The 24,381-nt window shown below is 34.1% G+C and overlaps 1 pseudogene; it reads right to left on the bottom strand.

Moving 5' to 3' along the window:
- The window catches only part of LOC127813274 (serine carboxypeptidase-like 18), a 132,532-nt pseudogene extending 115,481 nt beyond the window's left edge, over positions 1-17,051 (bottom strand).
- Positions 17,052-24,381: the final 7,330 nt, after the last annotated feature.

Genomic DNA, 24,381 nt, shown 5'->3' with positions numbered 1-24,381 from the left:
GATGTTGCAACAGCGAAAAATTGGATGTTGTCTGTAGAAAAGCATCTTCAAACTATGGGATGCAGTGAGGCACATAAAGTGTAATTTGCCACCTTTCTTTTGAGATGGGATGCCGAAAGGTGGTAGGAAATAGCTCGACAAAGGTACATTGGTAGGGAACCATTATGGGAAGAATTTTAAGAAGCATTCAATGAGCAACTCTTCCCTAACTAGATTCGAGAGTAGAAGACATATTAGTGAAAATAAGTAAGTCAATGGCCCAGTATGAAACTGAGTTCATTTCTTTAGCTAGATTTGCTCCATAATTGGTGTCAACAGAGGTGAAGAAAGTGGTGAAATTCCAAAGGGGTCTACGAGTTGATATTCGACATGCACTACCTGGAGTAAGGATTCTGGATTACTTGACTATAGTATAGAGAGCTTATACCATTAAGTGAGATAAGACTAAATTGAGGAATGAACAAAGGGTGCAAAGAGAAATGGGTATACCAAATGGTGATAAGAAGAGAAAATGGGAAACACGTCCGACAAGTGGGATGATAAGAATTCTGCTATGTGGTAATTGTGGTAGGAGACATAAGGAACCCTGTCTTTTTGGTAGTGGAGTTTGCTATTTATGCTAAGAAATGGGGCATGTGCGAAGGGAATGTCTTCATAGTTAAGATAAGGCAATGACAAACGTAGAGGTGAAGTGCTTTCAATGTGGTCAGAAAGGGCACCAAGAAAATAATTGTTCGCAACTAGCCCAGTCTCAGTATGGAGAGCAGAAATTCAGAGGACAAGGGTCTTAGCTTAACCAGAGCCTAGCAGCACCTAGGGCACAAAGAGTAGTCCCATAGATGACGATGTTGCAACATCCTACTATTGTAGATAGACCCTATATGCAGGGAAAGATGTTCACCTTGACGGCAGCAAATGCAGAGGAAGGGAACGAGATTATTCAAGGTATTCTTTCTTTATATGGTGTCGATGTGCATGTGTTTTTTTATACTAATTCAACTCATTCTTTTGTTACATCACATGTTATATGTCATGTTCTCATCCTTAGAACTATATTTCCATATTACCTGGTTGTGTCTACACCTGGGGATGTGGTGTTATTGGGTAGTGAGGTACTCTAGAATTGTGAAATTAAAGTGTAAGACAAGGAATGTCCTGGTGACTTAGTGGTGTTGGGTATTAGGGACTTTGATCTTATCCTAGGTATGGATTGGTTATCTCGACACTATGCTAAGGTTGATTGTCAAAGGAAGGTGATTATTTTGAGTTACCCTAGCAACCAGTTATTGTGTATAGGGGTATTAAGCCAATGCGTTCAATCCTAATTGTCTCGATAATGAAGGCAGAGAGGTTGGTACGACACAGTTGTGAGGTGTACCTCAACTTTGTGACTACTGATGGGAACAGTAAGGCAAAATTGTTGGACCTTTCGATAGTTTGTGAGTTCCCTAACATGTTCCCAGATGAATTGCTAGGATTGCCACCTCGAAGAGATGTTGAATTTTCTATTGATTTAGTGCTAGGCACCCAACCCATTTCGAAAACACCTTATATAATGGCCCCGAATGAATTGAAAGAGTCAAAGACTCAGCTACAAGAGTTGATTGATAAAGGATTCATTCGTCCTAGTGCGTCGCCATAGGGTGCTCCAGTATTGTTTGTACAGAAAAATGATGGATCGATGAGGTTGTGTATCGATTATTGTTAGTTGAATCAAGTGATAGTAAAGAATAAATATCATTACAGATTGTGGATCATTTACTAGATTAAGTTTAGGGGGCATCAATATTCTCAAAAATTGATTTGAAGTCTAATTATCATCAAGTGCTCGTTAGAGAGGAAGATGTGCAGAAAACAACTTTTCGAACCCGCTACGGGTATTATAAGTTCATGGTTATGCCATTCGGATTAACTAATGCCCCGACAGTTTTCACGAATCTAATGAATTGAGTCTTTAAGGAGTATTTAGACTGCTTTGTAATTGTCTTCATCGATGACATTTTGATTTACTCACCAAGTCTAGAGGAACATGAGGTCCATCTCAAACTAATCTTGTAGAGACTTAGGGAAAAACAATTATATGCCAAACTCAGTAAGTGTGACTTTTGGTAGTGACGAGTGGGATTTCTAGGTCATGTAATCTCTGGTGAGGGTATTTCAATCGACCCCAAGAAGGTCAAGGCTATGGTTGATTGGTCGAGACTTACAACAATAACTGGAATTCATAGTTTCCTTGGTTTGGCTAACTATTATCGGAGATTTATAGAGGGTTTCACCCATTTATCTACTCCTATGACTAAATTGACGTGGAAAGGGGTGAAGTTCAAGTGGAATGAAGCATGTGAAACCGGTTTCTAGGAATTGAAACGAAGACTAACTACCACCCCAGTGTTAGCTATCCCTAGGAGCAGAGAGAAATTTACCATATATAATGATACTTCTCATACAGGGTTGGGATGTGTGTTGATTCAGGATGGTCGCATAAATGCCTATGCCTCGTAGTGATTGAAAAAGTACAAAGCGAACTACCCAACACATGATTTGGAATTAGTTGTCGTGGTGTTTGAATTGAAAATTTGGAGACATTACCTATATGGTGAGAAGGTGGAGGTTTACACGGACCATAAAAGCTTAAAGTACCTTTTTCTCCCGGAAGGAATTAAATATGAGGTAGCATTGGTGGGTGGAGTTATTTAAGGACTGTGATTGTGACATTCTATATCACCCAGGAAAGGCCAATATGGTGGCTGATGCTTTGAGTCGAGGGGAAGCATCCATTGTAACTATGATGGTGCAGGAATGGTTCATGTTGGAGCAGTTGAGTGGTTTCTCTATCTCTCCATCTGAGGAAAGACCAATTATGTTTTGCGATTATATGAAGGTGCAATCGAAATTAGTTGAACAGATTCGGGTTCAATAGTCTACTGATGAGAAACTAGCCAAAGTTTTAGCTAATATGGAGAAATTTGAGGCTATAGGATACATCCAGAGGGGCAACGGACTATTACTTTTGCAAGGGTAGATTTGTGTGCCAGAGAACGAAGAATTCAGACAAGAAATTTTGACTGAAGCTCATAAAGTCCGTAATACCATTCATCCAGGCATGACAAAAATGTATTAGAATCTCCAACGACAGTTTTGGTGAGATGGTATAAAGAGGGACGTGGCCAAGTTTGTCTCACAATGCCTGGTGTGTCAACAAGTGAAAGTAAAGCACTAGAAACCCGTTAGTTTGTTACACTCACTATCAATCCCATAATGGAAGTGGGATCACGCCTAGAACTTCAAAAGGGCATGATGCAATATGGGTAATAGCAGATCGACTAATGAAGTTAGCACACCTCTTGCCAATTAAGAAGACATTTCCCTTAAATCGGTTAGCTAAGTTGTATATTGAAGAAATAGTAAGGTTACATGTAGTCCTAACCAATATTGTATCGGACCACAACCCCAAATTTACTTCTCGGTTCTAGGAGGCCTTACATGAGGCTTTAGGGACTCAATTAAAATTTAGTATTGCATTCCATCTGCAGACTGACAGACAGACATAACAGACTATTCAGACCCTGTAAAATATGTTGAGAGCTTGCGTGCTAGATTTATGAGATAGTTGGGATGATCATTTTTTATTGGTGGAATTTGCCTATAATAATAGTTTGCATTCTAGTATTGGGATGCCACCATATAAGGCACTCTATAGTAAGCCGTGTAGATCACCCATTTGTTGGGAAGAAGTAGAAGACAGGACTTTACTAGGTCCAAAAATAATTGAGCAGACCTCTGAGAAGATCTGATTCATCAGGGCCCGAAAGAAGGCGACCTAGGATAAATAGAAAAGTTATGTTGATAGACGACATTGTGACCTCGAGTTTGTTGTTAGAGATCATGTATGGATGAAGGTAATTCTTGTGAAAGGTGTGTGGAGATTCAGGATCTCAAGAAAACTCAGTCCTCAATATGTAGGACCATTTGAGATATTGGAATAGGTAGGATCCTTAGCCTACCGGATGTTCATAATGCATTTTATGTGTCTATGTTGTGAAAGTATGTTCCAGACCATCAATATTATTAATTATCAAACTCTTGGGGTTAAGGAAGATGTGTCATATGACGAATTACCAGTAGCTACTGAGGACATGCAAGGGTTTGATGTCATCTTGCTCTTTTGTGTATGTTGCTTCGGGTAGTCATGTGTCAGTTATATATGAGAAGTCATTACAAATATGTATGGTTGTGATGATGTATGGAGCATGTGCATGAAAAGAGTTTTAAGATGTTTAAAGGCTTCATGATGCGTACGATAGATGGATTCCGCAAAATATATCCATATAGAGAGAGCCTTGACTCAGAGATGGACTTCGGTCCCATGGTTATGGTTTTAAAAGATTGCATATGAGCATGAATGCATGTTTCATCTTGTTATCATGTAAAGTGATGTAAAGAGGTGTGGCGTGAGTTCCTTAAATGTTATTCATGATTCTTATTGCTTCTCAATACCCATGATTCTCATGCTCACTTCATTTCAACTATACTTGTTGGGCCTTGTGGCTCATATTTGTTTACATTATTCCAGGTAAGGGTAAGGCCAAATAAATGGGCAAGTCAAGTGAAATTTGAGCCATGGGGTAGAGTGTGTATAGAGCTGTCTCAATCGAAAGGTCTTTGGAGGTATTTTGAGATGTGTAATACTAAGTTAGATTTTGTGTATTGTCTAAGTTGTACCCCCTGATGGGATATGGTGGGTATGTTAACCCTAATGTGTATATGTCTATATGAGTGATGATGTATGAATATGGCTTTCCTTGTTAATATCAAGGAATATGTATGATGTTTTTATTTGAGCCTTACGTATGTGTTATCCTTTCTAACATTTCCTTCTCAGATTCCTCGGTTGTGGGGTCTCTGATGATAGGGACGTTATAGTTATCAAAGCTTGTTTAAAAGAGAAATTGAAGGAAATTTAGAGATGTTACATCAACACCCCCCAAAACAATTTCAGCCTCCCCCTACGTAGTTTTCTAGATCCGCCCCCATTGCAAGGCAAACAAACACAGATAAAAACTACCCAACGAAACAAGCCCAACCACCAACAATCTAAAGTTAAAATGCATAATCTACATAGGATTGAACCATCTTTTGATATATAATCTAAAAGTAGTTAAATAGCATAAATGGTCACTGAAGTTTGCACTAAACTACAAAAAGGTTACTAAACTTCAATTTAATATACAATTCCATAACTACTACTAATTATCGTTAAAAAGGTTTAATGAGACGTTGACTTGACTAACAATATAGACAAATAACAGCACAAGTAGTCACTAAATTTTGCACAAAAATACAAAAATATCACTAAACTTTGCATTAAAGTACAAAAATGTCACTAAACTCGGCACTAAAGTACAAAAACGTCAATATTTTGTTAGTCTCTTTTAATGACAATTAACGATAGTTATGAAATTGTATACTAAATTGAAGTTCAGTGACCTTTTGACTACAATTTGAAGTTTAATAATCTTTTTGTATGTTAGTGTAAAATTCAGTGATCATTTTTACTATTTAGTCACTAAAAATAGTGAAAAAGACATGGTCCTTGACATGTAACCATGTCATGACTAAAGACTCGAACCAAAGCTCCAAACAAAACCACCCCAACAAAGCCTAATAATACCATAGACTGTCCACACTTTTCTCGCCACCCAAGGGATTGGGTGATCCAAACTAACATAAATTGAGAATATATAAATTGAGAATATATGAAAGCTTACCTAGTTACAATCACTTGTAAAGCAAACTTTTTTAGCTCTTCATGAACAGGGACAACGTTCGGCATGTCCTTTGAGTATGATAAGCTCCCGTTGCATCTGCTCCAATACGACACAGTTCCCTAATTCCACTTCATAACCATTGATTCATCAATTATAATGTTTTTGTCGCTATAAATAATATCTTTTTTGCAAAAATAACGTAACTATACAAATAAATAGAGCATTTTAGTGTTATGAAGCGATGTCAATAAAATGATTTTTTTTTTTAAATATTGATAGAAATAGTACCTTTCACACATGTAAAGCTTCTTGTATAGCATGGTCGTTTGCCCACGCGTAGATGAATATATGTGTAGAGGACTATAAGAGACGCAAAGAGTGACGATTTAATTTCTATGTACATCCATTCTATACAAGCACATTTATATATTTAGCTTAAAAAAATTAACAAACACAATTACATTACATCAAAACCTATGCAATTGGTCATCATTGGTTGTTTTTTATTTTTACTTTTTTTAAATTAGAGGAAAGAGTAAAAGAATAAAGGATAAATAGTTATTTTGTTCATTTGTTTAACAACAAATGAGTTTATTACTATTTTTGAAACGTGAGAGATAGTTCTTTTAATTACGTCAAATCTCAAAGGTAACGATGCAATTTTTTTACTTGAAATTAGGTAAATTGTACCTAGACTCTACGTGGGTTGAGTCATTTGGAAAGAGATTTTCTGTGGTTTAAAAATATATTTGGAGGCCCTCATAGTGTACCTTTTCTACCCGAACATCTCATTCTAAAACATTGATAAATTCTATGGTTTAAAAATATTTTTAGAAGTTTCTGTGACTTAATATTTTTGCTCAGAATCCTCATCTAAGGATATTTTTAAACTATATAAAGGGGGTGTCCGAGCAAACAATAAACCACAAAAATATCTCGATACTCTTTTATACTATAGGTGGCTTCTATACAAACAGTGAAACCACAAGAGATTTTAACGCAATTTACTCTTTAAAATTTACATAATAAAAAAATGAAAACAAACTAAACTATAACTACTAATTAAACACCTCCAAGGTGCGCCTTTATAAAACCTTTTATTTTTTTTTAGTTATATGTATATAGCACAAGTCATTTCTCTAATCCATGGGTGTATATATATATGTATACCCTAAAACAATAACAGGCTTTTAAAATAATTTTATCACTATATCAAGACTCATGTATAGCACAGAAAATCCCTCTAATATATATATATATATATATACACAGAGAGAGAGAGAGAGAGAGAGAGAGAGAGAATAGTTACTGGAGAGAGGAAATGAGAAAGGGCATGATGATGGTGTTCTTCAACTTGAAGCGATCTTCTTTCTGCAGTTTCTCCTAATGGATCACTTTGAGTTTGAGGAGAGAATGCTTGACGGTTGGGTTGCAAAATGTTAGCCATAAACACACCTTTTGTGCACTGTCAATTCCAACATCAACAATTAGTGGATAATATATATACATTTATGGGTCTAAGATTCCTGATCCCATTCGCATCAAGAATCATTCTCCATATATGGTTGACAAAATTCATATGTACTTCTAGCTATTTTGTGTGATTATTTAAATTTTTTATTATTTTAATTATATCATTGAATTTAATTTTTAAGTTAATTTAATTGTTGTATTTTAACCTCTCTTTTTTTCAGTGGTAACTTAAACTTTTTGCTATTTCGATTACACCCATGAACTTATATTTTTGAGTAAATTTAATCCCTATACTGTCATGTGTAAAAAAAATAAATAAAATGAATAACAAAATACACATCACACTCTGTTAATGTTAAAATACAAAAATTTAAATTGACTCAAAAATACAAGTCTAAGGGTGCAGTTAAAATAATAAAAAATTCGAGTTGTTATATGAAAAAATATTAAAATATATAAGTTAATTTGAATTGAACATACAAATTTAATAGTATAATTAAAATAATAAAAAATTTAAATAATTGCAAAAGTGCAGGGAAAAAAAAATATAGGTTTGGCAATATTGCAGCTATTTGATTAGCTCTGACCTTTGTTATCTCGGCCATGGCTATCTTACAAGCTGTGTTTGTTGGGTCTGCACTTGTGTAGCTGTCATTGCAAGCCCTCTTCGCGTTCTACAAAAAAGTATTCATTAAATGGTAAATCATAAAATAACAAAAAGAAATATCTCAACTTGTATTGTATTTTAATTTTATTATTAAATTATCATATGCAAAAAATATTAATTTTTTTATTATAAAATAAAAAACCCTTAATATAGAGTTTAGAGACAAAAATTTCCATCTCTAAAGTCAGATGTTTCCACATATGTTAGAATATAAATATCAATTTTCTTATATTTTAAAAATACAAATTATTATTATGCGTATGCTTTATATTCTAAGATATCAATTATTTTGTATTCTAAAATACACTTATTTTACTATTGCTCGCATGCTTTCACACGTCACAACAATTGGACTGCACGATCAAAGTGAAAATGTGGTAGACATTAAGAGTGTGCATTGGTGAATTATTTTGATTTATTATGCAGCAATTTGACAATAGAAGAATTAACTCAAATTTCATTCAAATTAATCAAAATTATTAATATTTATCTTAATCTAGGAACTTAATTAAGCCATTTTGGGTTTATATTTTGATTTTGGTTTATCTTAATGACAATTTTTGTAGATTTCCTAAATTTAGTATCTTTTAAGAAACAGTTATATACCTTGATCGACTTAATTTATTTAGTTGAAGGTTAGAATATTAATGCAAGATTGAACTTAATTTATATATAATAAAATTTCAATTTTAACAATTATAAGCTTCAACTTTCAAATTTGCATCAATTTTATAACGCAATTCAATACAAACTAACTGCGTCAATAGATTGAATTTTTTGTTGATTCAACCAAACATTTCAATCTTTGTTTTCTTTAAAGACTCTATGAATATATCTGATTTATCCTATCATACTATATTCATATGTTCAATAGAAGTAAAATGGAAATAAAATATATGGGATGATTGAACTGGTGATACAGCCTCGTGGCCAAATGGTCCAAGTTAGGACCCTTACTTCCAGTTGGTTTCGGATTCGAATTGCCTTGAAAGCACCATTTTATTCTAAGTTGAATTCTGTCTCTAAGGTCAGCTTACTTCCATCTCTAAGCCATTTCTGTCTTTGATCGGGAAAAATCATACAGAAACAAAAAAAAAAAAAATCAGAAACACCTAATTTTCATCTCTAAATTCATCTTTAAAACTTTTTTTCTAATTATGTCTCCACATCGTCTCTAATAGAGACGAAATTTTTTTTCCTCAAAATCTGTCTCTAAAATCATTTTTTTTAGTGACTAAGTAGAATCAAATATAATTATTAGAGACAAAATGAAATACTTTTCTAAATATAATATTATGTGCCCTTAAATCATTTAATATGTGTCTCTAATAATAATAATGATGTACCACTAATTAGTGATACTATTAAATGCACATAAAAATGCAATGACATAGTGAGCATCAATGTGATACATTGACGCCCATACATCCAGACATCAGATCATACTCTGCCCATATAGTAAATCACACGCGATACATATGCTCGTACCGGATGCAACCTAACCACGTTAGAATGCTTGTGTCCAAGTATACTCAATAAATGAATACTCCAACATGCATCCCGTACCCATGTGCATATCAAACCATGAATAGTAATACAACATATCAAATCATGCAATAAATTACATACTGGCAGAGTTAATCAGCATTGTCCGGCACCGGTCAACGGTAAGTAACTAGAAGTGTTCGCCCAACGATCCACATCATAGCCGTACGATAGTCTACTCCAACGTCACCAGACAGTCGACCACTGCCCCACTGCTCGATAGCCCTAGCCGAACCATAAATAAACCTGAGAAATCCATAAATAAATCCGTACATCTAGGAATCTAGTCCCCAAATTGGGTTCGGCATCATTCCAAAAGAAATGAGGGAGATACAAACCCCTGTAGACACACAACACATAAGATTCTAGAAGTCCCAGATTTAATTTAAATTATACCAAATGAATAATAACTCAATAAATAATGCTATGCGCCGATTTAGAGTAAGTGATGGGATAAAATACGAGAAACCACGGAGTCTCTCACGGGAATTAAAGAACATGAGGAGAGAGTTAAGAGCTTGCCTTTGCACGGCCGTTTCTTGCATTTCTTGTACTCCCGCTGTGAAGTAAAATGCTTCCTAGTAATAAATAAAATCATAACTTCTATTAAATAAATCTAATCGAGTAATTATATAAATAATTTAGTCATATAAAATTCTTAAACATATACCGCTTCTAATAATTTTTACCCACGTAAGCACACCGCAAATAAAACCCCAACGAATCTCATATTTATCTTAAGTTAATTTATGCTAATAAATACTCAATTCGTATAATTAATACGTGAAACCAAAATAAATTAAGGAAAGACGAGAGGTTCACAAAATGGAAAAAGATCGCAAGGGTAAAGGGAGCTTGCCTCGTTTAAGCTGATTACAGCATTTTTATGCTTGAATGCTACCAAATTTGTAACGACCCGATCGAGCGATAGGAAGGACCGGAACAACTTACCTTAATGGGCCTACGCGAACTTCCCAGTGGGGTCACTCATCCCTAAATTACCCCAGGTTAAGCATGCTTAACTTGGGAATTATTTGCCAACATTCAGCCCAAAAGGTATTCAACTGGTGTTGTTTCTTTTGTTACACTATCCTTGATATATACTAACTTCTCTGGACTCTCGGAGTATTACATTCCCCCCCTCCCTTAAGCACATGGCGTCCTCGTCATGCGACCTTACAACCGATCCCAGATCTCCCCCCTTGCATGGCCGATGTGGGATTTGCCTAAGGTGCCTACATGCACCCCCCATAGGGGCCTACACACACCCCCCTCGGGACTCAGTCTCCTCGCTGAGGTTTGCCCCACCACCGCGCTCAGAGGCTCGGGAGTCGGCTCTGATACCACCTGTAACATCCCAATCGAGCGATAGGAAGAACCGGAATAACTTATCCTGATAGGCCTACGCGAACTTTCCATGGGGGTCACCCATCCCTGAATTACCCCAGGTTAAGCACGCTTAACTTGGGAGTTCTTTGCCAACATTCAGTCCAAAAGGTATCCAGCTGGTAGTGTTTCCTTTCTTACACTATCTTCGATATATACTAACTTCTCTGAGCTCTCGGGGTATTACAAAATTAATACACACTGCAAATTCGCATAAACTCCCAAAATTAATAAAATCGGATTCAAAATTAAATTCCAACCGTACAGAATAATTAATACATAATTCTCTACGTACCTAACTAATTAAACCTCAATTATACTTCATTTAATCTTGGATTTTTTTTCCCCCAAACTTCTCATTTCTTCATCGCAGCGTGCTGCTCCTCTTTCTTCAATTTTTCTTCTGATTTTGCAGCTTCATAAACGCCCAAAATGGGCTTAAAAAGGCAAAAATTGGTGGCCAGAACGCGACCACGTGGCGCGGCCAGCAACTGCGCATGCCAGCACTGCCTTAGGGCTGAAACGACGTCGTTTCAGCCCTCTCCTGGCCGATTAAAATTGGCAAAATTTCCCAACCTCGCGCATGCCCACGAGGATTCAATCCCGCGTTCAGTCGCACACCGCCCTCGCACGCGACCGCTCGCACCCGCGCTCATATATATGCCTTCAATTAAATTTAAAGTAACTTCCAATCACTTTCCAACTTTTGCATCGGCACCCCTAAACTTCCGAAAATTATCACATGCATTCGAACTTCTATTTCCTTCTTATTTCACTTATACCCTAAAACTTCCAAAAATCCACTAAATTAATTTATTTCACTATTTTCATAAATACTCCCAATTAACTTAATTATTTTCTCAAAATAACATCAATAAACATTTTCTTAAATTTTCAAATACCCGAATAAATTAATATTTCCTTTTAACCCACAAATATATAATAATCACCACAAGTACAATAATTAATAATGATTAGCCATTTCTAAATAATTTAATTAATTACCCTTATTTTCTTATTTTCTCAAATAACATAAATTATTATTTTCTCTTAATTCCTTAAATATTTCATAATGACTTCAAACACCAAAATTAATAATCAATATTTATCTCTAAATTTCGAGATGTTACAAAAATCATGCAAACTTAGCATCCTCATTAACTAATTAAGTTATAAAACATAATTTGTCACATTAGTAATTGATGTATTATGGGCAAAATTAATATATTATAGACAAAATGTCTTTAAAAAATAAATAAAAAGTCCAAAAGCGCAACATAATTTTCTGGACAAAAACTTTATAAAATTCCCTTTGATTGGGGGTCCTAAATAAATTGCAAATAGGATAATTCCAACATTTAAAAATTCCTCTAAAAATTTTGTAAAAAGGATAAACATTATCCATAAAAATCATAATTAATGGATAGCAAAACATCAAAACAAGCATTATTTGTAAGAATCCTAATTCTAGTAGATTCCAGAATGTCAAAATAGACATTATTCATAATAATCCTAATTCTAGTGGATCTTAAAATGTCAGGATAAACGTTATCTATAAAAATTCTAATTCTAGTGGACCTCAAAATATTAAAATAAATATTATAAAAAGAATCATAATACTAGGAGATTTGGAAAAACTCAATACTCCTCTACATACATATGAGCTCTCATTCCAGAAAAATATGTCTCTGATACAAGTTTCAATATAATATTTGAGTTTTTAATGTCAGACTTAAACATCAAAGTGTTTGCGTGAAGACTTCCATGCGTCCTTTAATTGTTCTCTTTCTTATAAAGTTTAAACGGTTTGATGATGATATTTCTAGTTAATAAATTTATTATTGTATTTGTACAACAACAATAATCAACTGCAATGATATTAAAATAGAATCTAGGATAGGAATGAAATCATAAATTACATATATATCAAAATTAATAAAATTTAAAAGCAATGGTTAGATCATAATTTTTTATTTTAGCAATTTCCTCCTTAAACAACATCAATCACTACATTCTCATGAAGCTAATACAAAGTTTTAAACTATTATTGGTTTTCTATCATGAAGATGATTATAGTTTAAAATAATGTTTGTTTAAGAGTAAAATAAGGTTGGATAAAATTAGAATGTTTTTCGAATCAAAATATAGAATTATCAAAATAATGGTGGAAAGTATTTTAAAATTTCTATTAGACTATTTGTTAAATTTTTAGAATGCATTGGGCATATGGTCATTTTATCTGAATATATTCAAATAAAAAGTCACATAACTTTTTTTCAGTAGGTTGTCAGATAAATTTAACAAATACAATAAAAAATACTTTTTTTTTTTAAATATTTTTCATATCTCACTTTTTTCAGTTCGTATGTAGATTAACAAATACTACTTAAGGAAGAAATTAAGCAACATACAATTAATTAATTAATTAGAATAGGAAAAGCTTCAAATACCTCATAGATCTCATCTGAAATAAGGGCCATCCTGTGAGCAAAGTCTACCTTCGAGTTCTCATCCATTATAAGATAAGTTGTAGGGCTCCCAAGAAACATCCCCTGATAACAACAGTAATATATATTTTCATAATTAATTATTAATTGCTTCATGACATTTTCATCCTCACACTAATCTCTTTATAGGATTAAAGCTCAATCAATGTTTCTTCATTAAAAAAAATATAATATAAGAATCCCCACTCACAATGCAATTACGTTTAATAGGGCAAGATGAAGGATGAGGAAATGAGAATGGAATAGAATGACTATTTTTTTACGTCGCCATAGTTGGTGCAGTTAGAAATGGAATAGTCATTCTATTCCATTATCATGTTTGGTAAACTATCTTAAAACTAAATAAAAATAAAATTTAATTTTTGACAATATATATATATATATATATATATAATTGGAGGAGGAGGCGGTAAACGATGGCCAGCCCTTCAACGTTCTTGAATAAGAAATTCCGGCACCTACTGGTTGATCTAGAAATATGATGCTGGCAATCTGAAAAAAGAATAATTTTTTTTAAAAAAAATATTGTGATTAATTAATCATAATGTTTTAAAATAACCCTATATAAAATAATATTCCATTATATAAATACAAATTACTATCTCATTTTTGTGTTTTGCTACCCATTGATTGATCAAGAAATATTAGGGGTGAGCACTCCGAACTGATTGAAGTGCTAAAATCGAACAGGTTAAAATTGTGTAAAAAATTGAAACCCAGACTCGGATCAAATTACAAAGGAACGGCCAAAAGGGAAGGCAAAAGGGTCAGTTTGGTTCTTCTGTTTTTCTTCAATTCTTCTATTTTGCCGAAGTTCGAGTAAAAAATGCTATCGTTTGGCAGTTTCGATCAATTTAGTTGTTTCAACTTTTTTTTTATTGTGAAAATCGAATTGAAACGAAATAATTGAAATTACCAAATTTAAAAATCGAATCCAACCAACGATTAACTTAAATTAAACCAAACCAACAACATCGAATCGACAATTTTGGTCTGTTTGATTATGGATTGTATACTGATTCCATTGGGCTTGGCCCAAACAGTAGGCCCATAGCTCGGCACCGAACTCAATTCCTAAGCCCGATCTCAACCCAACACCAGCTCTGCATCACCCTCATCTCATCAGCGCCCTCCAAGATCTCGCGACTGTAACAAGCCTTATTAACTCCTAATATCTCAACCCCCGATCTCCATCAGCATAGAAAATTTTAGCTCTCTATCTTACCACTACGACCAATGACACGCAAGGGGCTCTCCTCTTCCCTCTCCTATAAAAGTTAGTCGACCACCAATCAAGATATGTTCTTTTCAGTCCTACAAAAATTCTACTATCTTGAGCTTTTACTTGAGCGTTTGAGCGCTTACAAATACTCCCCCCCCCCCCCCTCCTTGGTGCGGATCGCCGTTGCCCCAAACTATCCATTAGATTATCCTTTTAGGTCAGAAGGAACAGATTTCGTTATGTCGATTAAACTAAAATTTTACTCGCTCCTAAAAAATATCATATTAAGTATATAAAAATATGTATACGAGCTTAGTCTCGAAGAAATTTGAAGTATAATTGGGAAGAAGACCATTATAATCTCTTGCGGCTAAACCATTTTTTTAACATTTTAACAACAATTATTTGAGAAAAAGGGAAAGTCAGAGGGAGCCGTAATTAGTAGGGTAATTCACCTTCGTCCAGGAGTCGGGATAGTCTCTTAGCTTTGGTAAGCCTCCTGTGTAGTTTTCTATTACAAACTCCAATGGTCCTACATGCAAAAGTAATTAAAAGAAAAATAATATTTAGAAAGTAATTAAAAGAAAAAGAATATTTGGATTTAAATTAAGAGTGTAATTGAAGTAATAAAATATTTAAATATAAAAAAAGTATAAACACAGTGCTTAAAATATTTATTTTGTCTACCATTTTATAAGTATCATGAAAATAAAAAATGAAGTAATGGAGGGAGAGTGAAGATGCAGGGCGGATCCATCCATGAGCTGTCCAGCGCGCTCACAATTAAAATTAATTTTTTAATATTAAAAATAATTTTTAATATAAAAATAATAACTTTTAATAATAACTTAATTTAAAAAAATTACAACTCACTTTAGAATATGTAATGTGTAATTTTATACTTCAAAAAAAAAAAAATTTAACCTCCCTTATTTCTAAATCTGCTCTAGTGAGGGTGAGCAGGGTCGGACCTTTCATGAGGCCCATAAGACAGCTACCTCAGGGTTCATGAAAATTTGGCTATTTGAGGGCCCATAAATTGGAAATCCCTCTTTTGGTAAGGGCCCAACGGCCCAGCCCAGCCGCACACGGACCACAATCTACCCTCTCCCCTTGCAAAGCTTCATGTTCGTTGTACCCTTCTCCCCTTCTCGCTTTCGTTGCCCTCTCTCGCTCTGTCACTCCCTCTCCATTGCTCTCGTCCTCGCGCCTCGCCTTTACGAGCTCGCCTTCGCCGTTGGTGGCTGGCCCTCACTTTCGCCTCTCTCTCATTTCCCTGCTCCTTCGAATCGTTGCCATTCGCCCTCGCCGAGCTCGCCCTCTTGCTCTCGCCCTCGTTTATTGCTGCTCGGTCGGCGGTTGCTCGCCTTCATGGCCGGTCACCGGTGGCTCCTTGCCTCACTCAAATGCTCTCCGTCTCTCCAGCCTCCAGATTTAGTCTCCTGTCTCTGCTCGCGCTGCCTCGGATAATCAGATTCAGTCTTTGAAGCAGATTTGCTTCTCTAGAATCCAGATCTGCTTACTGCTTAGCTTCAACGAATCAACTTTTAGCGGTTACAGTTAGTTTCTCCTTCATGAATCATTTCATTTTTCGTTTATGATGTATTGGGAGATTTGAATTATTGGATAGCTATGTCTATTTTATTGATGTTGGCGGAATAACTGATTATGTAAACTTGATTTGATATTTTTGCTTACAGTTTAGAGTAGTTTTTAATTGATAATTTAAAAAAAATTAATTTTATTCGTTGATATGGTATAAATATTTATTTATTTTTATATATTTTATTATAAAAAAATAAAATTTAAATATACTCTATGATTTGAGGGCCCATTTTTACATTTTGCCTCAGGGCTCCCAAATTTGAGGTACGGCACCGAGGGTGAGAGATAGAAAGAAAGAAAACAACCAAGTTCGTAGATAAAGCCATTGAAAGAAGAACAGCCGGGGCCGCCGGTGAGCCACAAGAGCAAAGGGTCCTCTACAGGATTGCCTTCCGACTCAATGAAGTAGTAAAACAATTCCGAGTCACAAACGCTTATGTATCTGCATCAATGATTCATGTATGTGTGTATATATATATATATATTATACCCAAAAAAAAGAAAGTGAAAATGATGAGATTACCCAGTTTGAAGGTGGAAGGGAAGTGGGCCATCATATCCGGGTAAGTAGCTCACTGTCTGGCCGGCAATGGCTCCTTGGGCTGAGAGCAGAAGCGCCGGTAGAATTGCCAAGAAATGGACGCGGGGCGCCACCTTCATTTTCGAAGCTCCACGACGAGAAGAAGATTATATGTATATGCAGAATGAGTAATGGACGCCTGATGCCTTTCGCCTTCACCTTCTGCACTCTACATATATATGATATCTATGTTTGAGTGATTGATGGGTCAGGTGGCAGTAAGTAGCTTTCATTTTCTTTCCTCTTTTTTTGTCTTTACTCAGCTAAATTCGTTCAGCAAACAGATTCACATGAACTGGGCCCCAGTGACCCGGATTGACTGTTCGGCCAGCTTTTCATTTTCCTTGGGGTTTAATTTTTGGTCCGACCTCGATTCGAATCAAAAACCAGTTCTATTTCTCTATACTATACATTTCCGTTTATTTAATAGTTATTGAATGTTAAATTATTGTTATTTTTGTTTAGATCAATGTATATATTAGTGTTTATATATATATGTGTGTGTAAATTTTCATTAAATAAGAAAAAAATTGCCCGTCTACTATCGGACCAACTAGATAATAGACCAGTTCAGTCTTCCCACGAGAGCTTTTGATCCTAATTCCAGATCGATTTGAATAGTGTTGAAATTAGTTGAAGTATAATATTACAAAGAAAAATTAACAATTCAATAAATATATAGTGTGTTATAATACTATGTATAGCTAAAAAAAATAAAAAAAATAGAGTTGGTTAGATCCATCCATCTTCTTGTCAAATACTGGTGAAATTTATAGTTTTGTTCTTGTATTTTTACGTTTTTTTACGTGTAGTCATGCAAATTTTTTGTTATTCTGATTACACCATTAAACCTAATTTTTGAGTTAATTTAATATCTTAACTTTAATTTTTTTTTTGGTGTGATAATCTAAACTTTTTGTTATTTTCATTATACATTTGAATCTATATTTTCTAGTCAATTTAACTATTGTATTTTTAAGTGTAAAAAAAAGATAAAGTAAAATGACAAAGTATTATTCTCATCAAAGTACATTAGTTAAATTGACTCGAAAATACAAATTAAGGGAAAAATAAAAAATTCAAGTTGTCACATCAAAATATAAAGATTAAATTAATTAAAAAATATAAATTTATAAATATAATCAAAATAATAAATATTTAAATAGTCGCACAAAGAAAACATAAAATCACATGTACTAAAATATAAGTTTGGCCACCTAACATTCACTCATTTAAATTAATTTTTATCCTAAAAAGAAAAAGAAAAAGAAAAAGAAAAGCTTTTGAATGGTGGATGGGAAAGGTAGCTGTATATATTTCGTGCTGGTGACTAACCAAACTCGTGAATGTTAAGTGCACTTATCTTTCCAATTAATTAATGGATTCCAATAAAAACATTAGAATTGAAGTAAAAGTACTTTCTACTACGATCTATAAGATGAATATTACTAAAAATAATGTAAAGGGTAAATTAGTGAAATATTTTTTGAATTTTGGTTATTTAGTATTGACACTTTAAATTTTAAAATTTATCTAGTTAGTAATTATACTTTTCGAAGGTACTTACAACACCCCCTTTAATCAGCCAACCGCGTTAACTTTGCCTCTTTGCCCTTTGAAGGGTGCTATAGTTAATTTTAAAAAGATTAAGAATTTATTGTATGAATTTTAAAATTTGAGGAGGTGTTTAAGCCAAAATAAAGAAAATTTAAGGGATATATTATTATTGTTTTAAAAAGTAATGATATATAACAAATATATATTAGCGTGAGCTTCATATTTATCTCTATATGAATGCAAAAATACATTGTTGATATGATTAATTCAACTAAGGTGATATTTTTAATTTCTATTGATTTTATATTTAGAATTATATTTATAACATATCAATTAAAAATTTAGTCATTTCTAATCAATTGTTGTTGTTTGAATATAATAATAAATTTATTTGCTCGAGAATTCATCTTTTAAGTCGTTAGTACTCTACAAAAAATAAAATGATCAAAGGGCAAGGAAAATTCCCTACAGTACACAAATATTCTGATATTTGGAATCAATGATTCAAAAAGATAGAAAATTCACAAGGATGTCACTCATAGAATTAAGACAAGTTGGCAAAAATAGAGAAATGCATCTGGGGTGTTATGTGATAGTAAAATCCCATTAAAACTGAAAGAAAAATTCTATAGGACAGTTATAAGACCAGTCTTGTTGTATGGCTCAGAATGTTGGGCAGTCAAATACTAGTATGAGCAAAAGATAAGCGTAGCGGAGATGATAATGTTAAGATGGAGATGGATGTGCTACCATACAAGAAAAGATAAAATTAGAAATGAGGTTATTGTAATAAAGTATGAGTAGTGTCAATCGATGCGAAGATAAGAGAGACTAGACTAAGATGGTTTGGTCATGTGAGAAGGAGACCAAGAGACACTCTTGTGAAAAGAGTTGATGAAATGAAACAATTAGTTAAAAGAAGAGGTATAGGCAAATCCAAGAAGATTTTGGAAGAGACATTAAAATTTGATATGAAGTGTATGGGCCTAAATAACGATATAACAAAAGACAGAAATATATGAAAGTCTAAAATTCATATAGCCGATCCCATATAATGGGATAAATACTTGATATGTTGTTGTTGCTGTTGCTGTTTTTAAGTCAGATTGTCAAATTAAGAAGAATTAGCAAAATTATTTCATTGGTAAAAAAAGACTTACTTATGTGGAATAAGGAACTTGTTTACCTATTCAGGAACTAGGGGTTTATGAAAAATATCCATGATATTCCAAGATTGATTAAGATTTGAACTAATTTTATAGATAAGGGATATCCTTTCAATAATTCATAAAGGGATTTTAGAATTATTTATTTGTGTTTTTGTCATTTTGGGAATACTCACAAAAGACTCCTCCAAGAGACTTAATGGCTTTCCCATTACTCATTTCGCTGGAGTTTGCTAAGACTCTCCCAAGGATCTCCCAGAGCCTTTTGTCATGAGACTTTTCTTTTGACTTTTATACTTTTTCTTTAATTTTTAAACTTGTCTTTAATGGGCTTTGTGATTCGATGGATCCTTTTGCTCATGGTCTTTTTCTCTTATGGGGCGTTTGGTACGGGAGAAGTTTTTAAATTCCTAGAATTCTTAATTCTTGAGAATGTTTTTAAAAATATTTGATTTTCAGGATTTGTGCAATTCTATGTTTGGTTAAGTTTAAACATTCTTAGGAATGTTTAGTATTTTTTTCTAGAAATTTTACATTCCTATATTTGAGTTAAATGTAATATTCTTGAAAATTCACGTTCTTTTTTCAAAATTACTCTTATTTAATTTTTTGTTTAAAAATGATAAATTCATTCTACTATATAAAATATTAAAACTCACAACATCTTTAGAAAGTCAAAAAAATGTTATTTTTTATACATTATGTACATATATGCGTGTATGCATATATATAATATATATAATATTTTATAATAAATAATATAAATATATTATAATATATATGTTTATATTTAATATATAATATATATAAAATATTTGTATGGAATTATAAAAGAGTAAGGGGTGTTTTTATCTTTTTTTTTTTTTATTAAAAACATTTTCAAGTCTATGGAAAATTTGGATTCCCAACCCCCCGAAAATCTTTTTGTGAGAAAGTTGCTTAAAAATTATTTCCGAGAATTCTATTTTGCAGAATTCTTTTTATAAAAAAGTTATTTAAAATATAGGAATATAGATTTCCAACCAAAGATTCTCAAGAATCTTAAAATTTTTTCTGTATCAAATGCCTCCATAGAGTCTCATTGGGAAATACTCATAGCTGAATGTTAAATGGATATTGTTTGACAATTATAATTTATTTCTTTAACTAAAATTTTAAATAAATTAATCTTAGTGTAGTGATAAACTTGTTTATAAATTAAATAATATTTAAAAATCATCATGAGTTAAATTTTTTTAGATAAAATACATAAAAATATTATCATCCAAACAAAAATTTTCTTAAAAGAAAAACATTTAAACAATAATTAACAATCAGCACTCAACACTTTAACATAATGCAATATTTTAGATTAACGAAATACAACATCTAACTCTCTAAAACAAATAAAACAATTCAAATTTAACATTTAATTCAATATCAACTTCACAAAACAAAATAATAACAAAATATAACATTTAACTTAACTTCTAATCTTCTACCAAACAAACTCTTATAACCAAACTTAACATTCAAAGAGTAACTTTAAAGAGATCAGCTGATTTTCGGTCCTGGATTGGTCAAGAACCAGACCAGACCAAAACCAACCCTTGTCTAATAGTAGACCGAGGATTGAATTGAACTAGTTTTAAGATCTGGATTAAAAGTTAAAGGCCCGTCAATTGTCTAGTTATTTTGAGAAAGAAATATTAGAACTTATCATATATAATAACATGGCCAAACCCATGTTTTTCTCCTTGAATTTTACATGAAAAGTCTATCACCCCTTAAACTTCAAAAACCTGAGCATATTCTCCTTTGAGATGATCACTAAAGAAGATACACTAGCAGTTTCAGCATTTTGAGTCTCTGAATCATCAACTGCAACTAATGAAAGAAGAAGCTCTGAGTAATCTGGCAAATACCTCCGTCAAGGGTGGAAAATAGACACTTCCTAGAATTTTTGCCTTGATTGGCTCAAGTTTAGACTGAATTCCATGAAGAATGAGAATGGTAAACATTTCATCCCTTTGCTCTTGTTGTTTTGTCACATCTGTATAAGAAGGCATAAGTTCATTGAACTCAATAATTGAAGCCTGTAGCTTACTTAGATATGTATTCAGGTCCAACTCATTCTGTCTCGGATAGAATAATGCACCAATGACATCATAGATATGAGTGATGATATTGGTATATAGATGATGTGTAAGGTTCCACAAGCCACTACATTCGTAGAGAGGTTGAATAACAGGAATCAAACTGGGTTCAATGGTATGCCACAACAAGCATAACGGTTGTAACCAAGAAACAGTCTCTATTAAGTGACTTTCAAGTCTTTGAATAAGAAACTAGATTTCCACAGCGGAAGACCAAGTAGAATATATATTTTTTTTCCATTCAGTTTCTCATTCATGATAATCATGTTGGAAAAATAAGGGATGGTGATTGTTGTTGATGAGGCTGTGACTATTATTGATGAAGCCGGATCTAAGGTGATGTTGGTTATGGATGACATTGCTAGGATTTTTAACTAAAGTTTGCTCTAACCAGATGAAAGAGAAGAGTGCACATATCTGTAACGCCCCGTAAATAGTAATTTAATTTAATTTTGAGGTAATTTGATTTAAAAGAAATATCAAAATAATTTGTTGTGATTAAATAAAAATAAATTATGTGATTTTAAGGAAATAAGAAATTAAGGTAATTGATTAATTATTTTAGGAATATTCTGGAATAATAAAAAAAATTGAAATAAATTAAATTGTGTGATTTTTAGAAGTTTCGAGCGTTAGTGTAATTAATATAGGGGGTGTGTGTGTGATTTATGGAAGTTTGGGGGTGCTGGTGCGAATTGCGGAAAAGGCCAAAAAGTCACCTTAAATATAACAAAAGTCATATATGTTGAAGGTTGGTGCGGTCGCGCGCGAGGCGGGCGTGGGCGAGGTCGCGGGTTCGATTCGCTGGCTGCGCGCGAGGGCGAATTTTTGGCCAATTTATTTCAGCCATTAGACGTTGAAACGACGTCATTTCGATTGAGGCGGTGGCCTCCCCAGCGCTGCCACGTGGCCCCTCCTCCTCCTTTCATTTTTGTCTTAAATTGAGCCTATTTTCGGGTGTTTCTCTTGCGTCTGAACAACAACAAATTTTGGGAGAAAGCAATGTGCACGCGACGTGAATTTGGGAGATTTTAGGGCTGAAAATTGGATTAAATCAAGTTTAATCTGCGGTTTAGTTAGCCAGGTATGTAGACAAACTAGTAATAAATATTCTGTACGGTCATAATTTCTTTTAGAGCCCAATTTTATTAATTTTGGCAAATAATTTGGGGTATTACAGTGTGTATAATTTTTACCGTGTTGGGTTGAATCAAGCCTAAGGATATCTTTGTAAAGACAAGTTCTTCATACCTACCTCGTCGATTCTTTCGTTGTCAATTTATTTGACCTCTTTTCGTTTGATTCGGCTATTAATAAATTATGAAATTTTAATCGGTGTGTTTTAAAAATTTAATTTATTAACCTGAGCTCGAGGATTTTATTCATTGATTGCCTACGGGGGTTTGTACCACTCCCAAGCCTATGAGAATGATGCCGTACTCACCCGGGGCTAGGGTCTTAGCTATTCGGGTATTATTATTGGATTTTTGGTTGTTTATAGGTTAAGCGGTTGTGCAGTAGGGGCAATGATTGGCTGTTCGGTGAGGGTGTAACTGTCATACGGTTTATCTTAGGCCGTCAAATGGTCTCTCCTAGTCACTGACCGCTGACCGGTGCTAGGCACTGCTGACTAGCTCTGTTGTTATATGATTATAGCATGCCTGTTTATATATTATTCTTGTTGCATGGTTTGATGTGCACATAGGTACGGGCTGCATGTTGGGATTAACATGATTTGGTTATGCTTGGTCATGGGCATCCTAGCTTGGTTATGATGCATCCAGCACGGGCATATGCATCGCGTGTGATTTACTATATGAGCGGAGCATGGCCTGATGCCTGGATGTATAGGCGCCATGTATCACGTTGATGCTCATTATGCCATTGCATTTTATGTGTATTGCATTGTTACTGGTAGTATTTAGTTCTCGGACGGGAGTATCGTACCGAGGGAGCCTGTGGCTCGGCTGTCGGGAGTACCGACAAGGATACGGGTGACGGGAGTACCGATCCGGGACAGTACGCACATGTTTGTGGAGATTTATGTTGCCTTTCAGGGCAGCGACAGGTTGGTATGGGACTTGGGTGTCAGGTGTCTTATATGGGCCCCAAGAACCGGTATGTGCTTTTATTACGCGACACTATTGTTTTGTTGCGTCACATGGTTTGTGTGTACATGTGGGTTTATATTTGGGGTGATTTCGTCTTCTATTCGTGTTATAGCCTTCCTTTTCATATAAACTTGCTGAGTCTTGCGACTCACCTTGCTTTCCATCATTTCAGGTAAGGGGAAGACGAAGGCCGAGGACGAGGACCGCGCCACCTAGCAGCCAGCTGTGTCGGTAGGATGTATAGTTAGCTGTCCCCGTCATCTCTGATGTTTTGTTAGAGTTTCTGTCTTTTATTTTTGACTGTGCCGGGTTGTTCCTTGTATCTTTTATTTGTTGGCACAGATGTCTGTATATTTTTATATACTCCTTGACCGCTGGTCCAGCGAGGTACTTGTGGGCGTGCATGTATATCGTTTTGCTTCCTCTATTGTATTTTTCTTATGTATGCATGCCAGAGTGTTTTTGTCTTATGTTTATTTCTCTTCCCTTATGTAAGTGTTTTCGTTTGGATAGATCGGGCAGTTGGGATATCTGAGCGGGGGTGCTTATAATATCTGTCGATGAGAGTAACAACAAACAGAAACTCGAACAAGGAAGAACTAGAACAACAAAACTAGCCGTGTAAGAAACATGCTCAAAAAACTAGTGCCTGTGCTTTA

This window comes from Diospyros lotus, chromosome 11, assembly GCF_014633365.1.
Source record: "Diospyros lotus cultivar Yz01 chromosome 11, ASM1463336v1, whole genome shotgun sequence".
In the NCBI taxonomy this organism is placed as follows: Eukaryota; Viridiplantae; Streptophyta; class Magnoliopsida; order Ericales; family Ebenaceae; genus Diospyros; species Diospyros lotus.
Note: the sequence above shows the minus strand (reverse complement) of the source record. Positions and strands in the feature narration are given on the sequence as shown.